Source organism: Entelurus aequoreus, linkage group LG02, assembly GCF_033978785.1.
Source record: "Entelurus aequoreus isolate RoL-2023_Sb linkage group LG02, RoL_Eaeq_v1.1, whole genome shotgun sequence".
Taxonomy (NCBI): domain Eukaryota; kingdom Metazoa; phylum Chordata; class Actinopteri; order Syngnathiformes; family Syngnathidae; genus Entelurus; species Entelurus aequoreus.
This window is the reverse complement of record NC_084732.1, coordinates 91419827-91429701: the sequence shown is the minus strand read 5'-3', so window position 1 is coordinate 91429701 and position 9875 is coordinate 91419827.

Genomic DNA, 9875 nt, shown 5'->3' with positions numbered 1-9875 from the left:
ATATATATATATATATATATATATACATATATATGCACGCATATATACATATGTACATATGTATATATGTTTATATATAGATAGAATGGTTTTTATCTATGTACATTACAACAACAAAAAAAATACATCAAAAATGAGCCGCACCGTTTGATAAACCGCAGGATTCAAAGCGTAGGAAACACTTATATAAACGCTTATAGTCTGGAATTTATGGTGTTATATTTTTCTTTTGCTCCTTGTTTTCGATAAGGGATATGGAGCGATACAACAACACATATATCGTGATACTGTTTTTTTTTGTCAATACGTGGCCCCCAAAACATGCAGGGGGGTCAAAGTTCATGTTCCGTGGTAGAATAGAGGCGGGGTCACGTGATCAATAACATTAAAAAAACAGCTCCCAGTTATAGCACAAACAAACACACCTTTTCAGTGTATTTGATTGTTTTGTTTTTTAACTATTTGCATTACAGCAAAGAAAAATACGTCAAAAATGAGCCGCACCGTTTGATAAACCACAGCATTCAAAGCGTAGGAAAAAAGTAGCGGGTTATAGTCTGGAATTTATGATATTATATTTTTCTATTGCTCCTTGTTTTCGATAACGGCTATGGAGCGATACAACAACACGTATATCGTGATACGTTTTTTTTTTGTCAATACGTGGCCCCCAAAACATGCAGGGGGGTCAAAGTTCATGTTCCGTGGTAGAATAGAGGCGGGGTCACGTGATCAATAACATAAAAAAACAGCTCCCAGTTATTACTTTTGTCCTTCTGCGCCCCCCCCCCCCCCTGGGTCCCCCCCCCCCCCCCCCAGACTGTTTGCTGGCAGGAAGTGTCTGCCACCTGACGGCAGGGGGCGGAGTCAGGGCGGCGATGTGACAGGCCGCCACTTCCCTCATCAGCACCACACAGCTGTCACGGCCCTATTTCAGGAAAATTAAAGAGCCTTACGGTAAAGCGGGCGGGGGAGGGGCGGAATGAAAAGGCGCCCCCCCCCCCCCCCCCCCCTCTTTGACATGGTAATGGATCCAAATTGATGAAGACACTTCACTCACGCCGCGTAAAACACGCCCCCCTCGTCCATCACTCCCCAAGCCCCGCCCCCCCCTGGTCCAGGCGTTTAATCAGCTAATTTACTCTTCCTCCGACGCCATTAACGCGACGGCGCTAATCAGCGCTGATGAACTGCTCATCAAACTATTAGCCGCCGCTCGCCTTTCGCCGCGCTCGCCGAAGGTCAGAGGGCCGCCGTAAAAGAAGCATCTCCCACTTTTAATCGCACAACAACATCTTCCAAAAGTCTGAGATCACCAATAAATTAGTTCTTTTGACAATAATAACTACCTTACATTTTGGACTCTACGTTTTTCCCACGCTTCGCACCCCGCGGCTAATAAAACGGTGCAGCTAATTGATGGATTTTTCTTCGCTGACGGCCATTAAGGAAATAGTTTTCATCAAACACTTAATTGTTGTGTTATGGCGCCATCTGTGGGACGACTTCTTCCCACTGCAGTGCCCTCCTTCTGTTTAGACTGAGCTTTCGACCAGAAGTGGATGTGTTGCTTGGTCGTCTAGCCGTCCATAGCGTTTCTACTTGTATAGATTCGTCATTCGTCGCTCCAAGCAACGTTTGTAAGTTTGACAACGTAACTAAAACAACTCATACTCACTAAAGCGTCCCATGTGTGATGTCTGTAGGAGTGTTTTCATGCATATTTGTCGTAATGTAATCGAGCTAGCGTCGTTAGCATTAGCAAATAAGCTAACATGTTGACAAGCGTCCGTGTTAGTATTATTAACGTACATTCTTTTTGTATTGTTTCACTTCCACAAATTCCTCCGTAAATTGCGCAGCTAGTGGGTCCATGATCGTGACTTCTGTTTTGTTTGATCACCCGTTTTACTGCCGTGTTACAGACACCGTTTGGAGACAATTAAGGTATGTAAATAAATATTTATAAAATATTTCTGTTTAAATAACTCATTTAACAACATATATATCTGCAGCTTATAGTCCGGTGCAGCTAATATATGGAAACATATATATATATATATATATATATATATATATATATATATATATATATATATATATATATATATATATATATATATATATATATATATATATATATATATATATATATATATATATATATATATATATATATATATAAATACATATATATATATATATATATATATATATATATATATATATATATATATATATATATATATATATATATATATATATATATATATATACATACATGGACGTATATACATACATATATAGACATAGATACAAACATATATAGACATATATACATACATGCATATATACGCATATATAATAGTGTCTTCAATGATTTTTGATTCAAATTAGATTATTGCAGTGTATTATTTAGTATAATAATTATGATTGCATGAAGATGACTTACAGACATATTTATAAAAATTGGTTCTTACAAAAAAAATATTTTCCCCCCCAATTTAAATATTTTTTAAAACATTTTTTATTGATTTTTGATCATTATGAATCGATTTATAATCGAGATGAATAGGAATTGGGATTCGGATGATTTGCACCGCTAATATTTCTAGCCCCTTCCTGCTCAGTCACTGATTAGAATGTCATGCAAAATGCACCCAGACGTATAAAAAAATTAATAATAATTTTTTTTTTTTTTTTTTTCAGAATCGGGATGAAGAAAATTGTATTTTAGGTGCACTCCTAGTAGAAACCACCATACATGTTCCAGTCATTAAGCTGCCAGATGTTGTACATAAAATGTAGTTTGTATGAAGAATGTTCTCTGCTCAGGTGAGTGAGACTGAAAGAGTGGTAAGATGGACCTTCTTGTTTCTTCTCTAAGTAAGTTGTGGTGAAGACCAAGGTCTGACCTCTGGTGACCTTCTGGGTAAACACAAAGGGCTGGAAGAGAGTGACACTTGCCCTCCATCACTTTGGCAAAGCGTGCTAGTGGGTCTAAATAAAGAAAAGGTAAATAAATGGTCTCACCTCTGCAGATGAAATGAGTGGCAAAGCTGTTCCAAATCCATATCATCCATGCAATCAGCTAACTGACAGCCGCAGTAAATAAAAGGTGGAGATCTTTCCCTCCTTAATGGCCCCCCGGGTGCAGCGTGTGTCCACTTAATGAAATGAGTGCGGCTGCGCTGGCCAGCGGCCAGTAATTAAGGCCATACCTTTGCTGATTACGCCAATCCCCCTTAATGAACTCGTTATGCATTTTAACCCAAACACGGCCATCAATTCTCCCGCCAGAACAAAGCGTCTGCGAGGGTTGTACATCATCCGCCACTCGCCGCCCGGGACTTCATTCCCAAGGTTCTTCTGGGCCCGACTGACAGCACCGCTCTGCCAGTAAAGCAGCAAACAAATATATATTCTTAGGAACTTGAGAGAAGGTTTCTGTGCGCTTTGAAAACTTTCCTGTGGTCAGCGTCATGAAGACACCTGCTGGCTCTGACCCATAATGCATTGCTAATTCAAAAAGATCACTAATTAATTCACAGCCAATCATTAGTTTACGCCCAGAGAGATTAAAAGGGAATTGCACTTTTTTGGGAGTTGTGACGATCATTCACCGTCCTTACGTAACACAAGAACATATGTTTTTCTTTTTTCTATGCATTCCAAGTCGTAATATATGGCAAGCAAGAGGTGGCTAACAATGCAGCTAATAGGAGTACACTGTTACACCCAAAAAACACCAACAATACTCCATTTACACGTGGTGACCTGAATATGAACAAGTATTAGTCATATTGTTAATATAAGTGCTAATGCAGAGGAACTACTTTTAAAAAGCTAACTAGCTTATGGTGCTATATTGACATGTTGAGCTGCTGCATGGCCTCTGAGTTGGTGAAAGTTAATTCATGTCTCTCACCTGGATAGTAGAAGGTTGTGGACATAAACCCACAAGTTGGTACACTTTCACATCCAACTTAGACCCGGAGATGGCCAGAAAGACACACCATTTTTTTTTAGCCCTTTGTGAAGATGATGATGAATTGTTGATGTAAAGAGGAAGATACAAACATCCCATCAGTCTTTATCCCAGTGAGAGCAGACCTTGTACAGTAAGTGATTGTTTTGTTATGTTTGTATATCTTGTTTAGCACTTAGCAATACTGCTACATGATGCTTAGTTTAGCACACTTATTTCTTGTTAATTTTATATTTATTCCGTTTTCAGATTTTTTTGTTCTGGTAAGTATTAGGTCAAGTGCACACACAGCAAATATTGTAGTACAATTTTATACTCACATTTTTATCATTTCTTAATTTTTATTGTAGTTTTATTTCCTTTTTTTTGTATCTATTAATGCCTTTTATTCTTACTTGTTATTTGTGTATATTTTATTTATTGTTAAATACTACACATTTTTTTAGGTGAGGGAAAATTCAAACTAGTGATGTCATCGCCTTAGCATCTAAACACACACACACACACACACACACACACACACACACACACACACACACACACACACACACACACACACACACACACACACACACACACACACACACACACATACACATACACACACACACACACACATACAAATCTAAACACATGCACACAAATCTAAACACTTGCACATTAATATGAACACACAATCTAAACACAGACACACACAAATCTGAAAACATGCCCACAAATTTAAACAGACACACACACATGTGAAAACATGCACACAAATCCCAACAGACACACACAAATAGACAAAAATCTATAACACAGACACACACATCTAACACACACACACACACACACACACACACACACACACGCACACAAATCTAAACAGACACATTAATCTTAACACACACACACAAACACACACAGACACACACATCTAAACACACCCACACAAACCCCAACACACAAATCTAAACACAAACACACACAAATACAATCAGACACACACAAATCTAAACACAGACACACACAAATATGAAAACATGCACACAAATCTAAACACAGACACACACACAAATACACAAAAATCTGAAAACATGCACACAACTCTAAACACAAACACACAAATCTGAACAGACACACTAATCTTAACACACACACACACACACAAATCTAAACACATCCACACAAACCTAAACACACAAATCTAAACACAAACACACACACAAATCTAAACACAAACACACACAAATCCAATCACACACACACACATATAAACACACAAACACAAATATGAACACACACACAAATCTAAACACAAACACACACAAATCCAATCACACACACACACAAATATAAACACACACACAAATATAAACACAGACACACAAATATGAAAACATGCACACAAATCTAAACACTTGCACATTAATATGAACACACAATCTAAACACAGACACACACAAATCTGAAAACATGCACACAAATCCCAACAGACACACACAAATAGACAAAAATCTATAACACAGACACACACATCTAACACACACACACACACACACACACACACACACACGCACACAAATCTAAACAGACACATTAATCTTAACACACACACACAAACACACACAGACACACACATCTAAACACACCCACACAAACCCCAACACACAAATCTAAACACAAACACACACAAATACAATCAGACACACACAAATCTAAACACAGACACACACAAATATGAAAACATGCACACAAATCTAAACACAGACACACACACAAATACACAAAAATCTGAAAACATGCACACAACTCTAAACACAAACACACAAATCTGAACAGACACACTAATCTTAACACACACACACACACACAAATCTAAACACATCCACACAAACCTAAACACACAAATCTAAACACAAACACACACACAAATCTAAACACAAACACACACAAATCCAATCACACACACACACATATAAACACACAAACACAAATATGAACACACACACAAATCTAAACACAAACACACACAAATCCAATCACACACACACACAAATATAAACACACACACAAATATAAACACAGACACACAAATATGAAAACATGCACACAAATCTAAACACGGACACACACACACAAATACACACAAATCTAAAAACACACACACAAATTTTTAACACAGACACACATACAGAGACACACACACACACAAATCTAAACACATCCACACAAACCTAAACACACAAATCTAAAAACAAACACACACAAATCCAATCACACACATGCAAATATAAACACATGCACACAAATATGAAAACACACACGCACAAATCTAAACACACACACACACAAATCTCAACACACACACACAAATCCAATCACACACATGCAAATATAAACACATGCACACAAATATGAAAACACACACACACAAATCTAAACACACACACACACACAAATCTCAACACACACACACACACATCCAATCACACACATGCAAATATAAACACATGCACACAAATATGAAAACACACACACACAAATCTAAACACACACACACACACACACAAATCTCAACACACACACACATACACAAATCCAATCACACACATGCAAATATAAACACATGCACACAAATATGAAAACACACACACACAAATCTCAACACACACACACAAATCCAATCACACACATGCAAATATAAACACATGCACACAAATATGAAAACACACACACACACACACACACAAATCTAAACACACACACACAAATCTCAACACACGCACACACAAATCCAATCACACACATGCAAATATAAACACTTGCACACAAATATGAAAACACACACACACAAATCTAAACACACACACACACACACAAATCTCAACACACACACACACACACACAAATCCAATCACACACATGCAAATATAAACACACGCACACAAATATGAAAACACACACACACACACACAAATCTGCAAACAGGACCCCCTCAGTGCGATCACGTTGAAGACCTCAGCATTACATCACTTCTGCTTCTCACACCATATTCAAAGTGTGTGTGTGTGTGTGTGTGTGTCTCTGAATGTGTGTGTGTGTGTGTGTGCGCCTCTGAATGTGTGTGTGTGTGTGTGTAAGGATGAGTGAAATTGGATGCAGGAGAGTTGAGGGTTCACGTGGAGGAGGAAGATATCATCCGTCCTCCTGGAATCAAATCATGTGAATAAAAAGGTGTGCGGTCAATTGAGTTTGTATTCTGTCTGCTTCTTTTCATTTGTGGGCCTTGGAAGGGAATTGTGGCGGCAGCTGAAGTTTGACATGTGACTGATCTCTGCGGGGGGAGGGGGGGGGAGGGGGGCCTCATCATCCTACAAGTGGTAAATCCAGCTGGGGAAGACTTTCATATTAGTGGGCGGGCAAGGAAAGAAATGTAATAAGAGGAGCGTAATAAAGGCAAAGTGCAACATTGCTTCAAGACACAAGAAGACACACGCCTGGATTTATCTCACACGCAAAATTATTCTTTTGTAATACATTCATTCATTCATTCATTCATTCATTCATTCTGCAAGGTGTTATGTGGACTGGCATTGAAGGAACTTTATTGGCCTATGGACAACACACACACCCGTGGACACGCCCACATAGTGTTCATTGGAATAAACTCCCATCCATCCGTTTTCTACCGCTTGTCCCTTTCGGGGTCGCGGGGGGTGCTGGAGCCTATCTCAGCTGCACACGGGCAGAAGGCGGGGTACACCCTGGACAAGTCGCCACCTCATCGCAGGGCCAACACAGATAGACAGACAACATTCACACACTAGGGACCATTTAGTGTTGCCAATCAACCTATCCCCAGGTGCATGTCTTTGGAGGTGGGAGGGGCCTATCCCCAGGTGCATGTCTTTGGAGGTGGGAGGGGCCTATCCCCAGGTGCATGTCCTTGGAGGTGGGAGGGGCCTATCCCCAGGTGCATGTCTTTGGAGGTAGGAGGAAGCCGGAGTACACGGAGGGAACCCCCACAGTCACGGGGAGAACATGCAAACTCCACACAGAAAGATCCCGAGCCCGGGATTGAACTCAGGACCTTCGTATTGTGAGGATACCATTAACAACAATTCCTCAAAACAGCCCACTACCTATAATATGGCCTTTTTAAACATCAGATCATTGTCTCCCAAAACGTTATTAGTTAACTATACGAATGCACATATTGCCCGTCCCCTTAAAAAGGGTGGAGAGGTCGCACTAATATACAATGAAAACCTTAACCTTACCCCTAACCTAAGTAATAAATATAAATCATTTAAGGTGCTTACTATGATGTCTGTCACACCGCTACCTCTCGACGTGGCCCCCCTGGGTCCTATTTGGACTTTATTTTCAGAGTTTGTCGCTGATCTTGTGGCGCACACAGATAATATAATTATAAACTTTACAGAGGAAATCTTACAGTAATATTTTGGCGACTGAGCTACACGTTTTTTTTTACAGTAAAATCAACGTCTAGGCCTCAAACAAGCGAACAAGATGAGTTCGTCAACGCGGACAAACTTGTTGGAAAGCGACGGCAACAAAACAAACCAATTTTTTCCGAGTGTACTTGTAGATGTTCAATATTTATTGAAGTGCCATTTTTACTAGCAGAGATTGGGAATTACATTTGTTTTTATTGTTTGTTTACTTCCATCCATCCATCCATTTGCTACCGCTTTTCCCTTTCTGGGTGTTCAGAGTGCTGGAGCCTATCACAGCTACTTATTCAGGATAATTTAAAAAAGGTATTCACCTTCAAATTACAAAGTAAAAAAATACTCATGAGAAATAAAAGTTAATAGCGTTATTATTGCTACATTTTATTATTGCTTAATATGGTTTATCCAAAATATGGCTGAGAAAAATAGTGTTTATCGGCAGTCATTTGGCCGTGGACTAAAATATTGACCAGACATTATTTTTGTAACACTGACATGTGCGAGAGCCTGAGGAGTGTTTTCACTACTTCACATGATCTAGTTTGGTTTTTCACAAAGTGCTAAATATTATTAACACTTGTCAAGATGCCATGCAGCTGATTATTGTACTAAAACATGAATTATCTTGCTGAATGTTTATTTCTTGTACTCTTTAATGCACAACCGGCCCTCCATGTCATTTTATATGGCCCGCAAAAGTCTAGAATTATGTCAATTTTCTTTCTTTACTTTCTCTTTCTCTTACTAAAGGTACTAAGGTTTTTTCTAGTTTGACAGGGCGAAAAAATGGTGTCCAAAATTGCAACAAATCAAAATCCAAAGAAATACTTAAATATCTGCTTAACTTATGACTGCGAAGCAAGTTATCCATCAAATTGTACGTTATAAAAATGACCAATAGATTTTATTGTAAAATTTAGGGAGTTTTTTTTTTTTTTTACAGCATAATACTGTAAGTTGAAAAAAACGACCAGTGTTTGTTTTTTTACAGTCAAATTCTATCGACTGAACTGTTAGTTTTGTTTTTTTTCCCGTTTTTTTTACTGTAAAATCCACGGTTGATTTTATGGTACCACATTTTATTATGGTAAAAAACTGGCAGCTGACCTGCCAAAATTATATGTAATATGTTGTAAAAATAATCATTTTAAAAACCCACCATGGAAACGCCCCCCCCATCTACCTCAAAGAACTACTCACCCCCAAATCCTCCACACGACACCTCCGCTCCGGACTGGCTAACCTCCTCCAACCTCCGAGGACAAAGCTACGAACAATGGGAGACCGGGCTTTCTGCTCCGCCGCTCCCAGTCTGTGGAACGCTCTCCCTGACCACCTGAGGGCACCACAGACCGTGGATGCTTTTAAAAAAGGCTTAAAAACCCTTATTTTTAAAAAAGCCTTTTTTTTTTTTTTTTTTAGATATA